Here is a 26,983-nt window from a genome sequence, read left to right as displayed (position 1 = left end):
AGAGCGATTCGCCCGATGAGTCCTTGATATTTAGTCGTTTTCAGCCAATTTTCGGAATTTTTGAAAATTTCACTTTTTTGTGAAAATATCCGCCTAATGAGGGAATAATATGTGTGCGGGAACCCCAGGAGAGTTCCAAATGTGTGTGGGTAGAATATATATCCCACGGGGGTAAAATTGAAAAAAGTTGTAAATAATTTTTTTTTGGACTTAGTCATTTTTCCGGCATTTATCAGACTTTCAGAGAGGGGAAATGTCAGTGAGCGTTCCGATTTCAGTTCCAAAGCGATTTGCCCGATGAGTCCTTGATATTTAGTCGTTTTCAGCCAATTTTTGGAATTTTTGAAAATTTCGCTTTTTTGTGAAAATATTTGCTAAATGAGGGAATAATATGTGTGAGGGTACTCCAGGAGAGTTCCAAATGTGTGTGGGAAGAATATATATTCTACGGGGGTAAAATTGAAAAAAGTTTATAAAAATTTTTTTTTGGACTTAGTCATTTTTCCGGCATTTATCAGACTTTCAGAGAGGGGAAATGTCAGTGAGCGTTCCGATTTCAGTTCCAGAGCGATTTGCCCGATGAGTCCTTGATACTTAGTCGTTTTCAGCCAATTTTCGGAATTTTTGAAAATTTCCCTTTTTTGTGAAAATATCCACTAAATGAGCTAATAATATGTGTGAGGGTACCCCAGGAGAGTTCCAAATGTGTGTGGGTAGAATATATATCCCACGGGGGTAAAATTGAAAAAAGTTGTAAATAATTTTTTTTTGGACTTAGTCATTTTTCCGGAGTTTATCAGACTTTCAAAGAGGGGAAATGTCAGTGAGCATTCCGATTTCAGTTCCAGAGCGAATCGGCCGATGAGTTCTTGATATTTAGTCGTTTTCAGCCAATTTTCCGAATTTTTGAAAATTTCACTTTTTTGTAAAAATATCCACTAAATGAGGGAATAATATGTGTGAGGGTACCCCAGGAGAGTTCCAAATGTGTGTGGGTAGAATATATATCCCACGGGGGTAAAATTGAAAAAAGTTTAAAAATTTTTTTTTTTGGACTTAGTCATTTTTCCGGCGTTTATCAGACTTTCAGAGAGGGGAAATGTCAGTGAGCGTTCCGATTTCAGTTCCAGAGCGAATCGCCTGATGAGTCCTTGATATTTAGTCGTTTTCAGCCAATTTTCAGAATTTTTTAAAATTTCACTTTTTTGTGAAAATATCCGCTAAATGAGGGAATAATATGTGTGAGGGTACCCCAGGAGAGTTCCAAATGTGTGTGGGTAGAATATATATCCCACGGGGGTAAAATTGAAAAAAGTTTAAAAACATTTTTTTTTTGGACTTATTCATTTTTCCGGTGTTTATCAGACTTTCAGAGAGGGGAAATGTCAGTGAGCATTCCGATTTCAGTTCCAGAGCGATTCGCCTGATGAGTCCTTGATATTTAGTCGTTTTCAGCCAATTTTCTGAATTTTTTAAAATTTCACTTTTTTGTGAAAATATCCGCTAAATGAGGGAATAATATGTGTGAGGGTTCCCCAGGAGAGTTCCAAATGTGTGTGGGTAGAATATATATCCCACGGCGGTAAAATTGAAAAAAGTTGTAAATTTTTCTTTGGACTTAGTCATTTTTCCGGCATTTATCAGACTTTCAGAGAGGGAAAATGTCAGTGAGTGTTCCGATTTCAGTTCCAGAGCGATTCGCCCGATGAGTCCTTGATATTTAGTCGTTTTCAGCCAATTTTCAGAATTTTTGAAAATTTCACTTTTTTGTAAAAATATCCGCTAAATGAGGTAATAATATGTGTGAGGGTACCCCAGGAGAGTTCCAAATGTGTGTGGGTAGAATATATATCCCACGGGGGTAAAATTGAAAAAAGTTTAAAAAAATTTTTTTTTGGACTTAGTCATTTTTCCGGCGTTTATCAAACTTTCAGAGAAGGGAAATGTCAGTGAGCATTCCGATTTCATTTCCAGAGCGATTCGCCCGATGAGTCCTTGATATTTAGTCGTTTTCAGCCAATTTTCTGAATTTTTGAAAATTTCACTTTTTTGTGAAAATATCCGCCTAATGAGGGAATAATATGTGTGAGGGTACCCCAGGAGAGTTCCAAATGTGTGTGGGTAGAATATATATCCCACGGGGGTAAAATTGAAAAAAGTTGTAAATAATTTTTTTTTGGACTTAGTCATTTTTCCGGCATTTATCAGACTTTCAGAGAGGGGAAATGTCAGTGAGCGTTCCGATTTCAGTTCCAAAGCGATTTGCCCGATGAGTCCATGATATTTAGTCGTTTTCAGCCAATTTTTGGAATTTTTGAAAATTTCGCTTTTTTGTGAAAATATTTGCTAAATGAGGGAATAATATGTGTGAGGGTACTCCAGGAGAGTTCCAAATGTGTGTGGGAAGAATATATATTCTACGGGGGTAAAATTGAAAAAAGTTTATAAAAAATTTTTTTTGGACTTAGTCATTTTTCCGGCATTTATCAGACTTTCAGAGAGGGGAAATGTCAGTGAGCGTTCCGATTTCAGTTCCAGAGCGATTTGCCCGATGAGTCCTTGATACTTAGTCGTTTTCAGCCAATTTTCGGAATTTTTGAAAATTTCCCTTTTTTGTGAAAATATCCACTAAATGAGCTAATAATATGTGTGAGGGTACCCCAGGAGAGTTCCAAATGTGTGTGGGTAGAATATATATCCCACGGGGGTAAAATTGAAAAAAGTTGTAAATAATTTTTTTTTGGACTTAGTCATTTTTCCGGTGTTTATCAGACTTTCAGAGAGGGGAAATGTCAGTGAGCATTCCGATTTCAGTTCCAGAGCGAATCGCCCGATGAGTCCTTGATATTTAGTCGTTTTCAGCCAATTTTCAGAATTTTTTAAAATTTCACTTTTTGTGAAAATATCCGCTAAATGAGGGAATAATATGTGTGAGGGTACCCCAGGAGAGTTCCAAATGTGTGTGGGTAGAATATATATCCCACGGGGGTAAAATTGAAAAAAGTTTTAAAAAATTTTTTTTTGGACTTAGTAATTTTTCTGGAATTTATCAGACTTTCAGAGAGGGGAAATGTCAGTGAGCGTTCCGATTTCAGTTCCAGAGCGATTCGCCTGATGAGTCCTTGATATTTAGTCGTTTTCAGCCAATTTTCTGAATTTTTTAAAATTTCACTTTTTTGTGAAAATATCCGCTAAATGAGGGAATAATATGTGTGAGGGTACCCCAGGAGAGTTCCAAATGTGTGTGGGTTGAATATAAATCCCACGGCGGTAAAATTGAAAAAAGTTGTAAATAATTTTTTTTTGGACTTAGTCATTTTTCCGGCATTTATCAGACTTTCAGAGAGGGAAAATGTCAGTGAGTGTTCCGATTTCAGTTCCAGAGCGATTCGCCCGATGAGTTTTTGATATTTAGTCGTTTTCAGCCAATTTTCAGAATTTTTGAAAATTTCACTTTTGTGTGAAAATATCAGCTAAATGAGGGAATAATATGTGTGAGGGTACCCCAGGAGAGTTCCAAATGTGTGTGGGTAGAATATATATCCCACGGGGGTAAAATTGAAAAAACTTTAAAAAAAATTTTTTTTGGACTTAGTCATTTTTCCGGAGTTTATCAGACTTTCAGAGAGGGGAAATATCAGTGAGCGTTCCAATTCCAGTTCCAGAGCGATTCGCCTGATGAGGCTTTGATATTTAGTCGTTTTGAGCCAATTTTCTGAATTTTTGAAAATTTCCCTTTTTTGTGAAAATATCCGCTAAATGAGGGAATAATATGTGTGAGGGTACCCCAGGAGAGTTCCAAATGTGTGTGGGTTGAATATAAATCCCACGGCGGTAAAATTGAAAAAAGTTGTAAATAATTTTTTTTTGGACTTAGTCATTTTTCCGGCATTTATCAGACTTTCAGAGAGGGAAAATGTCAGTGAGTGTTCCGATTTCAGTTCCAGAGCGATTCGCCCGATGAGTTTTTGATATTTAGTCGTTTTCAGCCAATTTTCAGAATTTTTGAAAATTTCACTTTTGTGTGAAAATATCAGCTAAATGAGGGAATAATATGTGTGAGGGTACCCCAGGAGAGTTCCAAATGTGTGTGGGTAGAATATATATCCCACGGGGGTAAAATTGAAAAAACTTTAAAAAAAATTTTTTTTGGACTTAGTCATTTTTCCGGAGTTTATCAGACTTTCAGAGAGGGGAAATATCAGTGAGCGTTCCAATTCCAGTTCCAGAGCGATTCGCCTGATGAGGCTTTGATATTTAGTCGTTTTGAGCCAATTTTCTGAATTTTTGAAAATTTCCCTTTTTTGTGAAAATATCCGCTAAATGAGGGAATAATATTTGTGAGAGTACCCCAGGAGAGTTCCAAATGTGTGTGGGTAGAATATATATCCCACGGGGGTAAAATTGAAAAAAGTTTAAAAAATATTTTTTTTAGACTTAGTCATTTTTCCGGAGTTTATCAGACTTTCAGAGAGGGAAAATGTCAGTGAGTGTTCCGATTTCAGTTCCAGAGCGATTCGCCCGATGAGTTCTTGATATTTAGTCGTTTTCAGCCAATTTACAGAATTTTTGAAAATTTCACTTTTTTGTGAAAATATCCGCTAAATGAGGGAATAATATGTGTGAGGGTACCCCTGGAGAGTTCCAAATGTGTGTGGGTAGAATATGTATCCCACGGGGGTAAAATTGAAAAAAGTTTAAAAAAATTTTTTTTTGGACTTAGTCATTTTTCCGGCGTTTATCAGACTTTCAGAGAAGGGATATGTCAGTGAGCATTCCGCTTTCATTTCCAGAGCGATTCGCCCAATGAGTCCTTGATATTTAGTCGTTTTCAGCCAATTTTCTGAATTTTTGAAAATTTCACTTTTTTGTGAAAATATCCGCTTAATGAGGGAATAATATGTGTGAGGGTACCCCAGGAGAGTTCCAAATGTGTGTGGGTAGAATATATATCCCACGGGGGTAAAATTGAAAAAAGTTGTAAATAATTTTTTTTTGGACTTAGTCATTTTTCTGGCATTTATCAGACTTTCAGAGAGGGGAAATGTCAGTGAGCGTTCCGATTTCAATTCCAAAGCGATTTGCCCGATGAGTCCTTGATATTTAGTCGTTTTCAGCCAATTTTTGGAATTTTTGAAAATTTCCCTTTTTGTGAAAATATCCACTAAATGAGCTAATAATATGTGTGAGGGTACCCCAGGAGAGTTCCAAATGTGTGTGGGTAGAATATATATCCCACGGGGGTAAAATTGAAAAAAGTTGTAAATAATTTTTTTTTGGACTTAGTCATTTTTCCGGAGTTTATCAGACTTTCAAAGAGGGGAAATGTCAGTGAGCATTCCGATTTCAGTTCCAGAGCGAATCGGCCGATGAGTTCTTGATATTTAGTCGTTTTCAGCCAATTTTCCGAATTTTTGAAAATTTCACTTTTTTGTGAAAATATCCGCTAAATGAGGGAATAATATGTGTGAGGGAACCCCAGGAGAGTTCCAAATGTGTGTGGGTAGAATATATATCCCACGGGGGTAAAATTGAAAAAAGTTGAAAAAATGTTTTTTTTGGATTTAGTCATTTTTCCGGCGTTTATGAGACTTTCAGAGAGGGAAAGTGTCAGTGAGTGTTCAGATTTCAGTTCCAGAGCGACTCGCCCAATGAGTTCTTGAAATTTAGTCGTTTTCAGCCAATTTTCAGAATTTTTGAAAATTTCACTTTTTTGTAAAAATATCCGCTAAATGAGGGAATAATATGTGTGAGGGTACCCCAGGAGAGTTCCAAATGTGTGTGGGTAGAATATATATCCCACGGTGGTAGAATTGAAAGAAGTTTAAAAACTTTTTTTTTTGGACTTAGTCATTTTTCCGGCGTTTATCAGACTTTCAGAGAGGGAAAATGTCAGTGAGTGTTCCGAATTCAGTTCCAGAGCGATTCGCCAGATGAGTTCTTGATATTTAGTCGTTTTCAGCCAATTTTCTGAATTTTTGAAAATTTCACTTTTTTGTGAAAATATCCGCTAAATGAGGGAATGATATGTATGAGGGTACCCCAGGAGAGTTCCAAATGTGTGTGGGTAGAATATATATCTCACGGTGGTAAAATTGAAAAAAGTTTAAAAAAATTTTTTTTTTGGACTTATTCATTTTTCCGGCGTTTATCAGACTTTCAGAGAGGGAAAATGTCAGTGAGCGTTACAATTTCAGTTCCAGAGCGATTCGCCCGATGAGTCCTTGATATTTAGTCGTTTTCAGCTAATTTTCTGAATTTTTGAAAATTTCACTTTTTTGTGAAAATATCCTCTAAATTAGGGAATAATATGTGTGAGGGTACCCCAGGAGAGTTCCAAATGTGTATGGGTAGAATATATATCCCACGGTGGTAGAATTGAAAAAAGTTTTAAAATATTTTTTTTTGGACTTAGTCATTTTTCCGGCGTTTATCAGACTTTCAGAGAAGGAAAATGTCAGTGAGTGTTCCGATTACAGTTCCAGAGCGACTCGCCCGATGAGTTCTTGAAATTTAGTTGTTTTCAGCCAATTTTCAGAATTTTTGAAAATTTCACTTTTTTGTAAAAATATCCTCTAAATGAGGGAATAATATGTGTGAGGGTACCCCAGGAGAGTTCCAAATGTGTGTGGGTAGAATATATATCCCACGGTGGTAGAATTGAAAGAAGTTTAAAAACATTTTTTTTTGGACTTAGTCATTTTTCCGGCGTTTATCAGACTTTCAGAGAGGGAAAATGTCAGTGAGTGTTCCGAATTTAGTTCCAGGTTGATTCGCCCAATGAGTTCTTGATATTTAGTCGTTTTCAGCCAATTTTCTGAATTTTTGAAAATTTCACTTTTTTGTAAAAATATCCGCTAAATGAGGGAATAATATGTGTGAGGGTACCCCAGGAGAGTTCCAAATGTGTGTGGGTAGAACATATATCCCTCGGTGGTAGAATTGAAAAAAGTATTAAAATATTTTTTTTTGGACTTAGTCATTTTTCCGGCGTTTATCAGACTTTCAGTGAGTGTTACAATTTCAGTTCCAGAGCGATTCGCCCGATGAGTCCTTGATATTTAGTCGTTTTCAGCTAATTTTCTGAATTTTTGAAAATTTCACTTTTTTGTGAAAATATCCGCTAAATGAGGGAATAATATGTGTGAGGGTACCCCAGGAGAGTTCCAAATGTGTGTGAGTAGAATATATATCCCACGGGGCTAAAATTGAAAAAAGTTTTAAAAAAAATTTTTTTGGACTTAGTCATTTTTCCGGCGTTTATCAGACTTTCAGAGAGGGGAAATGTCAGTGAGCATTCCGATTTCAGTTCCAAAGCAATTCATCCGATGAGTCCTTGATATTTAGTCGTTTTCAGCAAATTTTCAGAATTTTTGAAAATTTCACTTTTTTGTGAAAATATCCGCTAAATGACGAAATAATATGTGTGATGGTACCCCAGGAGAGTTCCAAATGTGTGTGGGTAGAATATATATCCCAAGGGGGTAAAATTGAAAAAAGTTTAAAAAAAATTTTTTTTAGACTTAGTCATTTTTCCGGAGTTTATCAGACTTTCAGAGAGGGGAAATGTCAGTGTGCATTCCGATTTCAGTTCCAGAGCGATTCGCCCGATGAGTCCTTGATATTTAGTCGTTTTCAGCCAATTTTCTGAATTTTTGAAAATTTCAAATTTTTGTGAAAATATCTGCTAAATGAGGGAATAATATGTGTGAGGGTACCTCAGGAGAGTTCCAAATGTGTGTGGGTAGAATAAATATCCCACGAGGGTAAAATTGAAAAAAGTTGAAAAAAAATTTTTTTTTTGACTTAGTCATTTTTCCGGCATTTATCAGACTTTCAGAGAAGGAAAATGTCAGTGAGTGTTCCGATTACAGTTCCAGAGCGACTCGCCCGATGAGTTCTTGAAATGTAGTCGTTTTCAGCCAATTTTCAGAATTTTTGAAAATTTCACTTTTTTGTAAAAATATCCTCTAAATGAGGGAATAATATGTATGAGGGTACCCCAGGAGAGTTCCAAATGTGTGTGGGTAGAATATATATCCCACGGTGGTAGAATTGAAAAAAGTTTTAAAATATTTTTTTTTGGACTTAGTCATTTTTCCGGCATTTATCAGACTTTCAGAGAAGGAAAATGTCAGTGAGTGTTCCGATTACAGTTCCAGAGCGACTCGCCCGATGAGTTCTTGAAATTTAGTCGTTTTCAGCCAATTTTCAGAATTTTTGAAAATTTCACTTTTTTGTAAAAATATCCTCTAAATGAGGGAATAATATGTGTGAGGGTACCCCAGGAGAGTTCCAAATGCGTGTGGGTAGAATATATATCCCAAGGGGGTAAAATTGAAAAAAGGTTAAAAAAAATTTTCTTTTGGACTTAGTCATTTTTCCGGCGTTTATCAAACTTTCAGAGCGGGAAAATGTCAGTGAGCGTTCCGATTTCAGTTCCAAATCAATTTGCCCGATGAGTTCTTGATATTTAGTCATTTTCAGCCAATTTTCTGAATTTTTGAAAATTTCACTTTTTTGTGAAAATATCCGCTAAATGAGGGAATAATATGTGTGAGGGTACCCCAGGAGAGTTCCATATGTGTGTGGGTAGAATATATATCCCAAGGGGGTAAAATTGAAAAAAGTTGAAAAAAATTTTCTTTGGACTTAGTCATTTTTCTGGCGTTTATCAGACTTTCAGAGAGGGAAAATGTCAGTGAGTGCTCCGATTTCAGTTCCAGAGCGATTCGCCCGATGACTTCTTGATATTTAGTAGTTTTCAGCCAATTTTCAGAATTTTTGAAAATTTCACTTTTTTGTGAAAATATCTGCTAAATGAGGGAATAATATGTGTGAGGGTACCCCATGAGAGTTCCAAATGTGTGTGGGTAGAATAAATATCCCACGAGGGTAAAATTGAAAAAAGTTGAAAAAAAATTTTTTTTTTGACTTAGTCATTTTTCCGGCATTTATCAGACTTTCAGAGAAGGAAAATGTCAGTGAGTGTTCCGATTACAGTTCCAGAGCGACTCGCCCGATGAGTTCTTGAAATTTAATCGTTTTCAGCCAATTTTCAGAATTTTTGAAAATTTCACTTTTTTGTAAAAATATCCTCTAAATGAGGGAATAATATGTGTGAGGGTACCCCAGGAGAGTTCCAAATGTGTGTGGGTAGAATATATATCCCACGGTGGTAGAATTGAAAGAAGTTTAAAAACATTTTTTTTTGGACTTAGTCATTTTTCCGGCGTTTATCAGACTTTCAGAGAGGGAAAATGTCAGTGAGTGTTCCGAATTTAGTTCCAGGTCGATTCGCCCAATGAGTTCTTGATATTTAGTCGTTTTCAGCCAATTTTCTGAATTTTTGAAAATTTCACTTTTTTGTAAAAATATCCGCTAAATGAGGGAATAATATGTGTGAGGGTACCCCAGGAGAGTTCCAAATGTGTGTGGGTAGAATATATATCCCACGGTGGTAGAATTGAAAAAAGTATTAAAATATTTTTTTTTGGACTTAGTCATTTTTCCGGCGTTTATCAGACTTTCAGTGAGTGTTACAATTTCAGTTCCAGAGCGATTCGCCCGATGAGTCCTTGATATTTAGTCGTTTTCAGCTAATTTTCTGAATTTTTGAAAATTTCACTTTTTTGTGAAAATATCCGCTAAATGAGGGAATAATATGTGTGAGGGAACCCCAGGAGAGTTCCAAATGTGTGTGGGTAGAATATATATCCCACGGGGGTAAAATTGAAAAAAGTTGAAAAAATGTTTTTTTTGGATTTAGTCATTTTTCCGGCGTTTATGAGACTTTCAGAGAGGGAAAGTGTCAGTGAGTGTTCAGATTTCAGTTCCAGAGCGACTCGCCCAATGAGTTCTTGAAATTTAGTCGTTTTCAGCCAATTTTCAGAATTTTTGAAAATTTCACTTTTTTGTAAAAATATCCGCTAAATGAGGGAATAATATGTGTGAGGGTACCCCAGGAGAGTTCCAAATGTGTGTGGGTAGAATATATATCCCACGGTGGTAGAATTGAAAGAAGTTTAAAAACTTTTTTTTTTGGACTTAGTCATTTTTCCGGCGTTTATCAGACTTTCAGAGAGGGAAAATGTCAGTGAGTGTTCCGAATTCAGTTCCAGAGCGATTCGCCAGATGAGTTCTTGATATTTAGTCGTTTTCAGCCAATTTTCTGAATTTTTGAAAATTTCACTTTTTTGTGAAAATATCCGCTAAATGAGGGAATGATATGTATGAGGGTACCCCAGGAGAGTTCCAAATGTGTGTGGGTAGAATATATATCTCACGGTGGTAAAATTGAAAAAAGTTTAAAAAAATTTTTTTTTTGGACTTATTCATTTTTCCGGCGTTTATCAGACTTTCAGAGAGGGAAAATGTCAGTGAGCGTTACAATTTCAGTTCCAGAGCGATTCGCCCGATGAGTCCTTGATATTTAGTCGTTTTCAGCTAATTTTCTGAATTTTTGAAAATTTCACTTTTTTGTGAAAATATCCTCTAAATTAGGGAATAATATGTGTGAGGGTACCCCAGGAGAGTTCCAAATGTGTATGGGTAGAATATATATCCCACGGTGGTAGAATTGAAAAAAGTTTTAAAATATTTTTTTTTGGACTTAGTCATTTTTCCGGCGTTTATCAGACTTTCAGAGAAGGAAAATGTCAGTGAGTTTTCCGATTACAGTTCCAGAGCGACTCGCCCGATGAGTTCTTGAAATTTAGTTGTTTTCAGCCAATTTTCAGAATTTTTGAAAATTTCACTTTTTTGTAAAAATATCCTCTAAATGAGGGAATAATATGTGTGAGGGTACCCCAGGAGAGTTCCAAATGTGTGTGGGTAGAATATATATCCCACGGTGGTAGAATTGAAAGAAGTTTAAAAACATTTTTTTTTGGACTTAGTCATTTTTCCGGCGTTTATCAGACTTTCAGAGAGGGAAAATGTCAGTGAGTGTTCCGAATTTAGTTCCAGGTTGATTCGCCCAATGAGTTCTTGATATTTAGTCGTTTTCAGCCAATTTTCTGAATTTTTGAAAATTTCACTTTTTTGTAAAAATATCCGCTAAATGAGGGAATAATATGTGTGAGGGTACCCCAGGAGAGTTCCAAATGTGTGTGGGTAGAACATATATCCCTCGGTGGTAGAATTGAAAAAAGTATTAAAATATTTTTTTTTGGACTTAGTCATTTTTCCGGCGTTTATCAGACTTTCAGTGAGTGTTACAATTTCAGTTCCAGAGCGATTCGCCCGATGAGTCCTTGATATTTAGTCGTTTTCAGCTAATTTTCTGAATTTTTGAAAATTTCACTTTTTTGTGAAAATATCCGCTAAATGAGGGAATAATATGTGTGAGGGTACCCCAGGAGAGTTCCAAATGTGTGTGAGTAGAATATATATCCCACGGGGCTAAAATTGAAAAAAGTTTTAAAAAAAATTTTTTTGGACTTAGTCATTTTTCCGGCGTTTATCAGACTTTCAGAGAGGGGAAATGTCAGTGAGCATTCCGATTTCAGTTCCAAAGCAATTCATCCGATGAGTCCTTGATATTTAGTCGTTTTCAGCAAATTTTCAGAATTTTTGAAAATTTCACTTTTTTGTGAAAATATCCGCTAAATGACGAAATAATATGTGTGATGGTACCCCAGGAGAGTTCCAAATGTGTGTGGGTAGAATATATATCCCAAGGGGGTAAAATTGAAAAAAGTTTAAAAAAAATTTTTTTTAGACTTAGTCATTTTTCCGGAGTTTATCAGACTTTCAGAGAGGGGAAATGTCAGTGTGCATTCCGATTTCAGTTCCAGAGCGATTCGCCCGATGAGTCCTTGATATTTAGTCGTTTTCAGCCAATTTTCTGAATTTTTGAAAATTTCAAATTTTTGTGAAAATATCTGCTAAATGAGGGAATAATATGTGTGAGGGTACCTCAGGAGAGTTCCAAATGTGTGTGGGTAGAATAAATATCCCACGAGGGTAAAATTGAAAAAAGTTGAAAAAAAATTTTTTTTTTGACTTAGTCATTTTTCCGGCATTTATCAGACTTTCAGAGAAGGAAAATGTCAGTGAGTGTTCCGATTACAGTTCCAGAGCGACTCGCCCGATGAGTTCTTGAAATGTAGTCGTTTTCAGCCAATTTTCAGAATTTTTGAAAATTTCACTTTTTTGTAAAAATATCCTCTAAATGAGGGAATAATATGTGTGAGGGTACCCCAGGAGAGTTCCAAATGTGTGTGGGTAGAATATATATCCCACGGTGGTAGAATTGAAAAAAGTTTTAAAATATTTTTTTTTGGACTTAGTCATTTTTCCGGCATTTATCAGACTTTCAGAGAAGGAAAATGTCAGTGAGTGTTCCGATTACAGTTCCAGAGCGACTCGCCCGATGAGTTCTTGAAATTTAGTCGTTTTCAGCCAATTTTCAGAATTTTTGAAAATTTCACTTTTTTGTAAAAATATCCTCTAAATGAGGGAATAATATGTGTGAGGGTACCCCAGGAGAGTTCCAAATGCGTGTGGGTAGAATATATATCCCAAGGGGGTAAAATTGAAAAAAGGTTAAAAAAAATTTTCTTTTGGACTTAGTCATTTTTCCGGCGTTTATCAAACTTTCAGAGCGGGAAAATGTCAGTGAGCGTTCCGATTTCAGTTCCAAATCAATTTGCCCGATGAGTTCTTGATATTTAGTCATTTTCAGCCAATTTTCTGAATTTTTGAAAATTTCACTTTTTTGTGAAAATATCCGCTAAATGAGGGAATAATATGTGTGAGGGTACCCCAGGAGAGTTCCATATGTGTGTGGGTAGAATATATATCCCAAGGGGGTAAAATTGAAAAAAGTTGAAAAAAATTTTCTTTGGACTTAGTCATTTTTCTGGCGTTTATCAGACTTTCAGAGAGGGAAAATGTCAGTGAGTGCTCCGATTTCAGTTCCAGAGCGATTCGCCCGATGACTTCTTGATATTTAGTAGTTTTCAGCCAATTTTCAGAATTTTTGAAAATTTCACTTTTTTGTGAAAATATCTGCTAAATGAGGGAATAATATGTGTGAGGGTACCCCATGAGAGTTCCAAATGTGTGTGGGTAGAATAAATATCCCACGAGGGTAAAATTGAAAAAAGTTGAAAAAAAATTTTTTTTTTGACTTAGTCATTTTTCCGGCATTTATCAGACTTTCAGAGAAGGAAAATGTCAGTGAGTGTTCCGATTACAGTTCCAGAGCGACTCGCCCGATGAGTTCTTGAAATTTAATCGTTTTCAGCCAATTTTCAGAATTTTTGAAAATTTCACTTTTTTGTAAAAATATCCTCTAAATGAGGGAATAATATGTGTGAGGGTACCCCAGGAGAGTTCCAAATGTGTGTGGGTAGAATATATATCCCACGGTGGTAGAATTGAAAGAAGTTTAAAAACATTTTTTTTTGGACTTAGTCATTTTTCCGGCGTTTATCAGACTTTCAGAGAGGGAAAATGTCAGTGAGTGTTCCGAATTTAGTTCCAGGTCGATTCGCCCAATGAGTTCTTGATATTTAGTCGTTTTCAGCCAATTTTCTGAATTTTTGAAAATTTCACTTTTTTGTAAAAATATCCGCTAAATGAGGGAATAATATGTGTGAGGGTACCCCAGGAGAGTTCCAAATGTGTGTGGGTAGAATATATATCCCACGGTGGTAGAATTGAAAAAAGTATTAAAATATTTTTTTTTGGACTTAGTCATTTTTCCGGCGTTTATCAGACTTTCAGTGAGTGTTACAATTTCAGTTCCAGAGCGATTCGCCCGATGAGTCCTTGATATTTAGTCGTTTTCAGCTAATTTTCTGAATTTTTGAAAATTTCACTTTTTTGTGAAAATATCCGCTAAATGAGGGAATAATATGTGTGAGGGTACCCCAGGAGAGTTCCAAATGTGTGTGAGTAGAATATATATCCCACGGGGCTAAAATTGAAAAAAGTTTTAAAAAAAATTTTTTTGGACTTAGTCATTTTTCCGGCGTTTATCAGACTTTCAGAGAGGGGAAATGTCAGTGAGCATTCCGATTTCAGTTCCAAAGCAATTCATCCGATGAGTCCTTGATATTTAGTCGTTTTCAGCAAATTTTCAGAATTTTTGAAAATTTCACTTTTTTGTGAAAATATCCGCTAAATGAGGGAATAATATGTGTGAGGGTACCCCAGGAGAGTTCCAAATGTGTGTGGGTAGAATATATATCCCACGGTGGTAGAATTGAAAAAAGTTTTAAAATATTTTTTTTTGGACTTAGTCATTTTTCCGGCATTTATCAGACTTTCAGAGAAGGAAAATGTCAGTGAGTGTTCCGATTACAGTTCCAGAGCGACTCGCCCGATGAGTTCTTGAAATTTAGTCGTTTTCAGCCAATTTTCAGAATTTTTGAAAATTTCACTTTTTTGTAAAAATCTCCTCTAAATGAGGGAATAATATGTGTGAGGGTACCCCAGGAGAGTTCCAAATGCGTGTGGGTAGAATATATATCCCAAGGGGGTAAAATTGAAAAAAGGTTAAAAAAAATTTTCTTTTGGACTTAGTCATTTTTCCGGCGTTTATCAGACTTTCAGAGAGGGAAAATGTCAGTGAGTGTTCCGAATTCAGTTCCAGAGTGTTTCGCCCGATGAGTTCTTGATATTTAGTCGTTTTGAGCCAATTTTCTGAATTTTTGAAAATTTAACTTTTTTGTAAAAATATCCGCTAAATGAGGGAATAATATGTTTGCGGGAACCCCAGGAGAGTTCCAAATGTGTGTGGGTAGAATATATATCCCACGGGGGTAAAATTTAAAAAAGTTGAAAAAAAATTTTTTTTGGACTTAGTCATTTTTCAGGCATTTAAAAAAACTTTCAGAGCGGGGAAATGTCAGTGAGCGTTCCGATTTCAGTTCCAAATCAATTCGCCCGATGAGTTCTTGATATTTAGTCATTTTCAGCCAATTTTCTGAATTTTTGAAAATTTCACTTTTTTGTGAAAATATGCACTAAATGAGGGAATAATATGTGTGAGGGTACCCCAGGAGAGTTCCATATGTGTGTGGGTAGAATATATATCCCAAGGGGGTAAAATTGAAAAAAGTTGAAAAAAATTTTCTTTGGACTTAGTCATTTTTCTGGCGTTTATCAGACTTTCAGAGAGGGAAAATGTCAGTGAGTGCTCCGATTTCAGTTCCAGAGCGATTCGCCCGATGACTTCTTGATATTTAGTCATTTTCAGCCAATTTTCAGAATTTTTGAAAATTTCACTTTTTTGTGAAAATATCCGCTAAATGAGGGAATAATATGTGTGATGGTACCCCAGGAGAGTTCCAAATGTGTGTGAGTAGAATATATATCCCACGGGGGTAAAACTGAAAAAAGTTGAAAAAACATTTTCTGAATTTTTGAAAATTTCACTTTTTTGAGAAAATATCCGCTAAATGAGGGAATAATATGTGTGAGGGTACCCCAGGAGAGTTCCAAATGTGTGTGGGTAGAATATATATCACACGGGGGTAAAATTGAAAAAAGTTTAAAAAAAATTTTTTTTGGACTTAGTCATTTTTCCGGCGTTTATCAGACTTTCAGAGAGGGGAAATGTCAGTGAGCATTCCGATTTCAGTTCCAAAGCGATTCATCCGATGAGTCCTTGATATTTAGTCGTTTTCAGCAAATTTTCTGAATTTTTGAAAATTTGACTTTTTTGTGAAAATATCCGCTAAATGAGGGAATAATATGTGTGAGGGTACCCCAGGAGAGTTCCAAATGTGTGTGGGTAGAATATATATCCCAAGGGGGTAAAATTGAAAAAAGTTGAAAAAAATTTTTTTTTGGGACTTAGTCATTTTTCCAGCGTTTATCAGACTTTCAGAGAGGGAAAATGTCAGTGAGATTTCAGTTCCAGAGCGACTCGCCCGATGAGTTCTTGAAATTTAGTCGTTCTCAGCCAATTTTCAGAATTTTTGAAAATTTGACTTTTTTGTGAAAATATCCGCAAAATGAGGGAATAATATGTGTGAGGGTACCCCAGGAGAGTTCCAAATGTGTGTGGGTAGAATATATATCCCACGGTGGTAGAATTTAAAAAAGTTTTAAAATATTTTTTTTTGGACTTAGTCATTTTTCCGGCGTTTATCAGACTTTCAGAGAGGGAAAATGTCAGTGAGTGTTACAATTTCAGTTCCAGAGCGATTCGCCCGATGAGTCCTTGATATTTAGTCGTTTTCAGCCAATTTTCTGAATTTTTGAAAATTTCAGTTTTTTTCGAAAATATCCGCTAAATGAGGGAATAATATGTGTGAGGGTACCCCAGGAGAGTTCCAAATGTGTGTGGGTAGAATTTATATCCCACGGGGGTAAAATTTAAAAAAGTTGAAAAAAAATTTTTTTTGGACTTAGTCATTTTTCAAGCATTTAGCAGACTTTCACAGCGGGGAAATGTCAGTGAGCATCCCGATTTCAGTTCCAAATCGATTCGCCCGATAGGTTCTTGATATTTAGTCGTTTTCAGCCAATTTTCAGAATTTTTGAAAATTTCACTTTTTTGGGAAAATATCCACTAAATGAGGGAATAATATGTGTGAGGGTACCCCAGGAGAGTTCCAAATGTGTCTGGGTAGAATATATATCCCACAGGGGTAAAATTTAAAAAAGTTTAAAAAAAATTTTTTTTTGACTTAGTCATTTTTCAAGCGTTTAGCAGACTTTCACAGCGGGGAAATGTCAGTGAGTGTTATGATTTCAGTTCCAGAGCGATTCGCCCGATGAGTTCTTGATATTTAGTCGTTTTCAGTAGTGTTGAGCGAACATGCTCGACACTGCTCGGTACTCGTCCGAGCATCACGCTACTCGGGATGTTCGGCGAGCACCGAGCATTTCCGGGTTGCTCGGGCGGGAGCTCGGGTCTCCGCCCTGCATGTTTGGCGCTCTTTACAGAGCCAATGAACATGCAGGGATTGTCAGCCAGTCACTGTAATGCCGCAGCCATGTTGTTTGTGGGCATTACAGGCTGGCCGCACAGCGTCACCTCGAGTATTTAAAACCGGGCGCCGCCATCTTGGACACAGTCGCTCCGGATCAGACAGTGTAGGGACAGCGCTGCTGATTTAGGGAGAGATATATCTTGCAAAATAGTTAGTATAGGGTCTGTAAAGGCTGCCAGATCAAACAAACAGTCCTTCTCAGGACTAATATCCATCCCAGGTATATCAGGCAGGCAGGCAGGCTGTATAGGAGACGCAGTGGTTATACCAGCAAACGCTGCATTACAGTACTGTGTGCTTCTCCTGTTGCTGAAATTGCTGGACTTAGCTCCAGGTCCCGGGGGCCAGGAAAAATCCTTTTTTTTATCTAAATCCTCTTTTTTTTTCCTACTTCACAATGTACAAATACCCATCTTATTAACCTTTTGGTGCCCCCCCCAAAAAAAGTGTGCCTCTGATTTTTCAGACACAAATATATCTGTTGAAAATAGTCTGGTGTAGGCCAGAGAAATAGAAGTGTGGTTTTGCAGTTCTATGGGCCATTTGTATGTAAAAAAAACAGTTTGAGTGTGTCGCTCACTGTTCAGCCGCAAATATATATATATTTTAAAAAGCCTGGTATACACCAGTAAATTATTACTGTGGTTTTGATGTTCCACGGTAAAACATCTCTATTATCCTGTTTTGGGCATTTTTTTCTGTATAAAAATGATAAGTGTCTCCCTCATTTTTCAGACACAAATATATCTGTTGAAAATAGTCTGGTGTAGGCCAGAGAGACAGAAGTGTGCTTTTGCTGTTCCACGGTACAAAAATCTCTATTATCCTGCTTTTTGCATTTTTTGCTGTAAAAAAAAAAAAATAGTGTCTCCCTGATTTTTCAGACACAAATATATCTGTTGAAAATAGTCTGGTGTAGGCCCGAGAAATACAAGTGTGGTTTTGCAGTTCCACGGTACAAACCTCTGTATTATCCACTTTTGGGCCATTTGTATCTAAAAAAAACAGTTTGAGTGTGTCGCTCACTGTTCAGCCGCAAATATATATATATTTTAAAAAGCCTGGTATACACCAGGAAATTATTACTGTGGTTTTGATGTTCCACGGTAAAACATCTCTATTATCCTGTTTTTGGCATTTTTTGCTGTATAAAAATAATAATAGTGTCTCCCTGATTTTTCAGACACAAATATATCTGTTGAAAATAGTCTGGTGTAGGCCAGAGAGACAGAAGTGTGCTTTTGCTGTTCCACGGTAAAAAATCTCTATTATCCTGCTTTTTGCATTTTTCGCTGTAAAAAAAGAAAAAAAATAGTGTCTCCCTGATTTTTCAGACACAAATATATCTGTTGAAAATAGTCTGGTGTAGGCCCGAGAAATACAAGTGTGTTTTTGCAGTTCCACAGTACAAACCTCTGCATTATCCACTTTTGGGCCATTTGTATCTAAAAAAAACAGTTTGAGTGTGTCGCTCACTGTTCAGCCGCAAATATATATATATTTTAAAAAGCCTGGTATACACCAGGAAATTATTACTGTGGTTTTGATGTTCCACGGTAAAACATCTCTATTATCCTGTTTTTGGCATTTTTTGCTGTATAAAAATAATAATAGTGTCTCCCTGATTTTTCAGACACAAATATATCTGTTGAAAATAGTCTGGTGTAGGCCAGAGAGAAAGAAGTGTGCTTTTGCTGTTCCACGGTAAAAAATCTCTATTATCCTGCTTTTTGCATTTTTTGCTGTAAAAAAAAACAAATAGTGTCTCCCTGATTTTTCAGACACAAATATATCTGTTGAAAATAGTCTGGTGTAGGCCCGAGAAATACAAGTGTGGTTTCGCAGTTCCACGGTACAAACCTCTGTATTATCCACTTTTGGGCCTTTGGTATCTAAAAAAAAAGCAGTTTGAGTGTGTCGCTCTCTGTTCAGCCGCAAATATCTCTATTTAAAAAAGTGTGGTATACCCCAGTAAACAATAACTGTGGTTTTCCTCTTCCACGGTTCTAATCTACTCTTTATTACCCTTTTTCCATTGATAGTGCAAGTGTAAGCTATTTTACTTCATTTACAATGGGCAAGGTGCGTGGCAAGGGATGTGGAAGTGGACGCTCTGGTGATGGTTCATGCAGAGGACGGGGCCGTGGCCAAGGTGAAAATGTGCCACAACCAACAGCCACATCTTCTCGCTCCCACTTCTTGACCGAATTACTAGGGAAGCACAGAACAACACCAGTATTGAGAACTGATCAGTGTGAACAGGTTATTAATTGGATAGCAGACAATACTTCCAGTTACCTGGGCACCACCACCTCCGGTCTGTCTTCCACACGGTCAACTCTTAGTAGCCGTGAGTCTCGACCGCATACTCCTCCTCACCCTGATGCTCCTTCCTCCCACCATGCCGAGTGTCGTCAGACAGCAAGTGATCCCACACTTGGACACTCTGAAGAGCTGTTCACTGGTCCATTTCCATATTTGGGCCCCTCGCCAGATACGCTTGAAGGGGTGGAAGAAGAGATCCCATGTTGCGATGCCCAAATATTTGAACAGCCACGGCCACGGCCACAGGAAGTCGACGTTGGCAATCTGTCACAAGAGGTGGACGATGACGAGACACAATTGCCAGGAAGTGAGGAGGAGGATCGTGGTGCGCAAGTGGAAGAGGAGGAGGTGGTGGATGATCTAGTAACTGACCCAATGTGGAAGGAGGACATGCAGAGTGAGGCCAGCAGCACACAGGGGGAGGGAGGCAGAGTACCCCAACAGGCAGGAAGAAGCAGTGTGGTGGCCGCAGACAGAAGGCAGGCAACCGTTCCCCGTAACACCAACACGAGGGACGTTGCCAGTACAAGCAGTAGGTCTTCCAGAGTCTGGAATTTTTTTAAAGACTCTGCTGATAACCCCAAAAAGGCCATATGTTCCACCTGCCATGCCAGCATCAGCAGGGGTGACAAAACTACCAGCCTGACCACCACCAGCATGATCAGGCACATGGCAGCAAAGCACCCGACTTTGTGGGGCGAAATCCAGGGTCCACGACCAGTGTCAGCGGGTGTCACCACTGCTTCTTCCACTGTTGTGCGTGCAATAGAACCCCCTGTTGTGTGTGCAAGGCAATCCCCTGTCCATACTGCATGTAAAGATGCCCCATCCTCTCAGTCTTCACTTGTTATGGCAGTTTCTCAAGAAACAGCATCAACGTCCACATCCCACCGCAGCGTTCAATTGTCCATATCCCAGACCTTTGAACGAAAGTGGAAATTCGCAGCTAACGCCCCACAGGCCACAGTCCTAAATTTGCACATTTCACGACTGCTTGGATTGGAAATGCTGCCTTTTAGGCTGGTGGACACGGAATCCTTTCGCAATCTTATGGCGGTGGCCGTCCCTCGGTACTCGGTCCCCAGCCGACACTATTTTGCCCGGTGTGCCATCCCTGCACTACACAAGCACGTGTCCCAAAGCATCTGCCGTGCCCTCAACAACGCAGTTACTGGGAGAGTCCACCTGACAACGGACACGTGGACAAGTGCTTGTGGCCAGGGATGGTACATCTCTCTGACAGCACACTGGGTAAACATAGTGGAAGCCGGGACCCAGTCGGACCTTGGGACGGAACACATCCTCCCACACCGAGGATTGCGGGCCCTATGTCAGTCAGAGTTGCCCCCACAGTGTACAGCTCCTGCACATCCTCCTCCTCCTCCTCCTCCTCATGTTCAGCCTCCATCTCAGATATCACCACATCAGTTACAAGCTGGAAGCATTGCAGTACTGCCTTTGCCAAGCGGCAACAGGCTGTGCTGAAACTCATAAGCTTAGGTGATAAACCTCACACTGCTTGTGAGTTCTGGACAGCTGTGAAAGAGCAGGCAGTTCTGAGGATGAGACCGCTGAACCTACATCCCGGCATGGTCGTGTGTGACAATGGCCGTAACCTGGTGGCGGCTCTGAGGTGAGGTGAGATCACACACGTACCATGCCTGGCTCATGTGCTTAACCTCGTGGTTCAGCGGTTTCTTAAATCGTACCCCGAGTTGCCAGAGTACGCCGCCTGTCAGCTCATTTTCGCAGGTCGGCTACAGCTTCCGCCGCCCTTGCTGTGTTGCAGCAGCGTTTGCAGCTTCCGGCACACCGACTGGTGTGTGATGTCCCCACACGTTGGAACTCTACCCTCCACATGTTGCAAAGGATTTGTGAGCAGAAGAGAGCAGTTGTGGAGTACCAGCTACAACAAGGCCGTCGATATTCAGGTCAGACTCCACACATAAGACCTCAGGAGTGGACCTGGATGTCTGACATATGTACCATCCTGACAAACTTTGAGGAGGCCACCAAGATGGTGAGTGGCGATGAAGCCATCATTAGTGTCAGTATCCCACTTGTCTGTCTTTTGCAACGCTCTCTGCAGAGAATTAAAGAGGAGGCATTGCAGCCAGAGTATGATGAGATGGATCAAGAAGCCGTAGCGGGTGATTACACACAGCCCAGCCTCATCTCATCCCAACGTGCTTTGGGGGACAATGAGGGAGACGAGGAGGAGGAGGAGGAGGAGGAAGAACAGGAGCTGCTATTATGCGTTGTAGACGGTAGTACCTGTACAAGTGTCATACCGTCGGTTCAGCGTGGGTGGCCTGAGGACAGGGGGGAGGAGGAAGAGGAGGAGGAGGAGGAGAGCATGGTCAGTCGTCATCTTAGTGAGGACACGGAAATCTTGCCCGTTACCAGTCTGGCACGCATGGCTGACTTTATGTTACGCTGCCTTAACCGTGACCCTCGCGTTGTCAAAATGTTGGGTGAGTCATTACTGGTTGGTGACACTTGTAGACCCCTGCTACAAGGAGAACTTTCACTCTCTTATTCCTGAGGTGGAGAGGTCTACAAAAATGGGGCAATACCAGAAGGCCCTTGCTGCAGAACTCTTAAAAAAATTCCCATCTGAACACGCTAGCGGCAGAGGTCACAGTTCGTTGCCCAACCAAGGCGTACAAGCGAGAGAGATGCAACTCCAATCCAGCAGAGGCAGGAGAATACTGTCAACAGTTTTCTGACACCCGCCCAGCTTACAGGCCCTGAGGCGCGGGGTACTCTCACAAGGAGTGGAAAGTTTCAAAAGATGGTGAGGGAGTACCTTGCCGATCGTACCAGCGTCCTCCGTGATTCCTCTGTGCCTTTTAATTATTGGGTATCCAAGCTGGACACTTGGAATGAACTCGCTCTGTACGCCTTGGAGGTCCTGGCCTGCCCTGCCGCTAGCGTGTTATCGGAGCGTGTTTTTAGTGCCGCTGGGGGAATTATAACTGATAAGCGCACTCGCCTGTCAACTGACAATGCTGACAAGCTGACCCTTTTCAAAATGAACAAGGGCTGGATTGGGCCAGACTTCTCATCACCACCAAATGACAGCAGAGTAACATAAAGTCAAATCCACTGTGTTATTTCGGGAGGTGTATTCACATGCACCGCTTCACACCCACACATGGGTATACGCTTCCTCGTTTCGGCTGTTTAATCTTCTTCTCCTTATCCTCAGCCTCCACCACCACTATACCACCAGGGTGCCAGCATTGCAAGTTCCTCCGTCCTAATTTTTGGCAGCTTTTGCTGGGAAAGCATAAGCAAATACCATGGGACACCCACTCCCCAATAATGGGACTTATGTTTGTAATATGCTGTACTGCATGGCTCTTGTAAGGGGCATTGCAAGTTGCTCCGTCCTAATTTTTGGCAGCTTTTGCTGGGAAAGCATAAGCAAATACTATGGGAGACCCACTCCCCAATAATGGGACTTATGATTGTAATATGCTGTACTGCATGGCTCTTGTAAGGGGCATTGCAAGTTGCTCCGTCCTAATTTTTGGCAGCTTTTGCTGGGAAAGCATAAGCAAATACTATGGGAGACCCACTCCCCAATAATGGGACTTATGTTTATAATATGCTGTACTGCATGGCTCTTGTTAGGGGCATTGCAAGTTGCTCCGTCCTAATTTTTGGCAGCTTTTGCTTGCAAGGCATAAGCAAATACTATGGGACACCCACTCCCCAATAATGGGACTTATGTTTGTAATATGCTGTACTGCATGTGACTCGCCCCCTGGGCCGTGTGCACACGTGTGTGGAATGCCCGGTGCCGGGTCTCTGGGGTCTGTAGTCTCCATGGCGGTGACCCGGTCCCGAGGCTCAGGCTGGTCAAACCAGTGGCAATCTTTCTTAGGTTTTGAGGTTAATTGCGCCACCCGTGGATTGCGCCAATCCACCCGTGGATTGCGGTCAGGGAGTACCACCGCTGCGAGGCAGACCGCTGAGGCTGGTGTTGTGTGCGCAGCATAAAATGGGATAACTCCCCTCGGGAGGAGTATAGCCTCAGGGCAGTGAGTGTGGATGATGGGGTTGATGGTGCACGAGCGCAGCAGGAATGACTCAGAGTCTTTGCAGTGCAGTTCAGGGTCTTTACTGATGATTATAAGGTAGACCCTACCGGGAGTACTGGCTAGCATAAGAGGCCTGGTCAGTCTGTGAGCAAGCAGGAGTTCCCCTGGCCAGGTGGAGTTGTAGGCCTTCCCTTCTGTCTGCACTCTTCCTTGCTACCTTGCTGTAAGCAGGTAGAAGTAGCCCACGTCCCTGAGTGTACCGTGTAGTGCTCACCCGTATGGCTGGTGACTTGGGGCCTTCTGTTAGCCTCCGCTCCACGACGGCGGTGCTGGTCCCTTGCTTGTGACTGAGCCTCCGGGCTTCTATGGCAAGAGGACCTGAAATCCCCTGCCGGCTGGTTTCTGCTGCTGGATATATAAGTCCTCACAGCTTCGGACTCCTGTGTCCGGTTCCTATTGACTTCTGCCAGGGTGAGCCCCTCGTCTTTAGCTTCTAGCTCCTACAGAGCTCCTTGCTGTTACTTTCCTTTGCTGTCACTCTGACTCTGACTGTTCTCTGTTCTCTGACTCACTCAACCCCACCCCAGATCCAGTTTATAAGGGCAGAATTCTCTCCTCCCAGGACTGGGGCAGGAGGATGTTGCATGTTTAAGGGATCCTGACCAGGAAACCTCCCACTTGCTCTCCGACGTAATCTCTATTACTGTGGTGACCAGACCCCTGGGGTGCCACACATGGCTCTTGTAAGGGGCATTGCAGTACCTCATAAATTTTGGAAAGCATTCCATTCACTGCTTAGGCCAACAGTGCACAGGAGACCCAGTTGCTATAAATGGAAAAAAAGGTTTAGTTAACGCCCTCTGACCTCCATGTCATTTCCAAGGGGCATTGGAGTGCCTCGAAATTTTTGGTAGGCATTGCACTCACTGTATGCCCTATAACTGTGTAGCCGAACCGCTCCTTTTGTTACAGAAACATATCCTACAAGACATATCTGGTTGACTGGCCTGATATTGATGTGAATGGTCCCTGTTCCTCCTGCTCTTTCTCCTTTGCCACTACCTCATCCATCATTTATCACCTGAAGCTTTGTTTTAACGGGAGTCATAGAACTTGGATAGTAGCAGGAAAACATCCAGCAATCCTTGGAAGAGGTAGGATATGCGCCAAAACGCTGACCTCCTCAGGCCTAGCCGCTACTACATACATGCGCTTGCATTACAACAAAACAAAGCAGATGCTAACTTCTATCATCCTCATCATGCTCCTCACCTTGGCACTCTCAACTCCCCTGATGGAGAAGCCAGGGCCCATCGGTGGAATCTGATAGTCCGGTGGGCTCGGCCAATGCTGCCCTAAAGCAGGCCAGGCTAAGAAAAGTGTGGGAAAGGTTACCGGTACAAATAGGGGTGGCTGGGGACCGAGTATGGACACCCGGCCACCCCCTGGAGGCTGGGGAGCAAGCGGGGACACCCGGCCACCAGGCGGCTGGGGACTGAGTATGGATACCAGGCCGCCGACACAGCCATGGTGTGGTGGCCAGATTCCGCCTCCACATGCCTAAAAGGCCCAATTTAAAGTGCAAGCAAGCAAGCAGTATGGTATTGCAGCCTGGGGGTGGGTGGGTGGCAGGCTGCATACTTGCACTTGCATTGCAAGGAATGGGAGAGGTACAATTGAACACTGCCCTGGGACAAGGACTTGAATGGGGATAGTTGCAAGTCTGCAATGACAGTAGCAAGGTGGGAGGCATCTTCACATGTACCATGAACCGGGGTTTGGCATGCACACACTACAGCGGAATAGGCTCTCCTTCCCACTAAATGCACTGGGGAGGACACAGGTAATGTTTTGGTATACGCGCTTAATCTTATGTATAAGGCACACCAGGACAAATAGGGGCGGCTGGGGACTGAGTACGGATACCTCGCTGCCGAAGCAGCCATGAGGTAGTGGCCAGCTTCGGCCTCCTCTAAACTAAAAGGCCTCATTTCAAGTGCAAGCTAGCAGTATGAATTGCAGTCTGGGGGTGGGTGGGTGGCAGGCTGCACACTTACACTTGCATTAAAAGAAAACATAGCAGATGCTAACTTCTGTCATCATCATCATGCTCCTCCCCTTGGCACTCTCAACTCCACTGATGGAGAAGTCAGGGCCCACCGGAGGAGTCTGGTTCTCTGGTGGGCTCGTCCAATGCTGCCTAAAGCAGGCCGGGCTAAGAAAAGTGTGTGGGGGGATGTTCCAAGGAGAAATGGGGGCGGCTGGGGACCGTTTATGGACACCCGACTGCCCCCAGGCAGCTGGGGACCGTGTGGACACTCGGCCGCGGAGCGGCTGGGGACCGAGTATGGACACACGGCCGCCAGGCGGCTGGGGACTGAGTATGGATTCCAGGCCGCCAACACAGCCATGACGTGGTGGTCAGATTCCGCCTCCACATGCCTAAAAGGCCCAATTTCAAGTTCAAGCAAGCAAGCAGTATGGTATTGCAGCCTGGGGGTGGGTGGGTGGCAGGCTGCATACTTTCGCTTGTATTGCAAGGAATGGGGGAGGTACAATTAAACACTGCCCTGGTACTAGAACTTGCATGGGGATAGTTGCAAGTCTGCATCTTCTGAGGCGGCAAGGATCACTTATGATGGGAACACTTTTAGACAGTGACCTGGGAGTCAGAGATGCTTCCAGGGGTCTTCCCCATGCTGTTCCCATGTCTTTTCAGCACTTTATGCATGTGTCACACAGCACATGGCCAGATAAGGTTGTAAAATGTTAAAATGACATTTCCCGGTGAATGCATTTGTCATAGTTGAAAGCAATACAAAAGTGCAAAAACGCATAAATAATGCTACTTGTGAACATAGCCGAAGGTGTGGAGGAGAATTTTTGTTTTTGGTCATTTATTTTAACTTATACACAAGTCTTTTCCCTGGAAAGGATGTTCCTTAACATATTTCACAGGAAAAAATTTTCACTTTCGTTTTATTGTGAGCCTGTAAAAGTGGCTTAATACCTCTGACCACGTTGTTGACAGCAGTGACCTGGGGGACAGAAATGCTTCCTGGGGCGATCCCCATGCTGTCCCCATGTCATTTGAGCACTGTCACTATCGTTTTGGGCACTTGTTAGGCTTTTAAAAGACTGCTGGGGGTGCCACCACAAAAATGCTCGAGTCTCCCATAGACTAACATTGGGCTCGTTGCTTGGGTCGAGCACTCGAGTATCACGGCGAGCTCGGCCCGAGCTTTCAGCACCGAACATTTTAGTGCTCGCTCAACACTAGTTTTCAGCCAATTTTCTGAATTTTTGAAAATTTCACTTTTTTGTGAAAATATCCGCTAAATGAGGGAATAATATGTGCGAGGGTACCCCAGGAGAGTTCCAAATGTGTGTGGGTAGAATATATATCCCACGGGGTTAAAATTGAAAAAAGTTGAAAACATTTTTTTTTTGGACTTAGTCATTTTTCCGGCGTTTATCAGACTTTCAGAGAGGGGAAATGTTAATGAGCATTCCGATTTCAGTTCCAGAGCGATTCGCACTATGTGTCCTTGATATTTAGTCGTTTTCAGCCAATTTTCTGAATTTTAAAAATTTTCACTTTTTGTGAAAATATCTGCTAAATGAGGGAATAATATGTGTGGTGGTACCCCATGA

Source organism: Phyllobates terribilis, unplaced genomic scaffold (assembly GCF_046119375.1).
Source record: "Phyllobates terribilis strain yellow unplaced genomic scaffold, ASM4611937v1 Scaffold_3__8_contigs__length_932513732, whole genome shotgun sequence".
NCBI lineage: Eukaryota > Metazoa > Chordata > Amphibia > Anura > Dendrobatidae > Phyllobates > Phyllobates terribilis.
Note: the sequence above shows the minus strand (reverse complement) of the source record.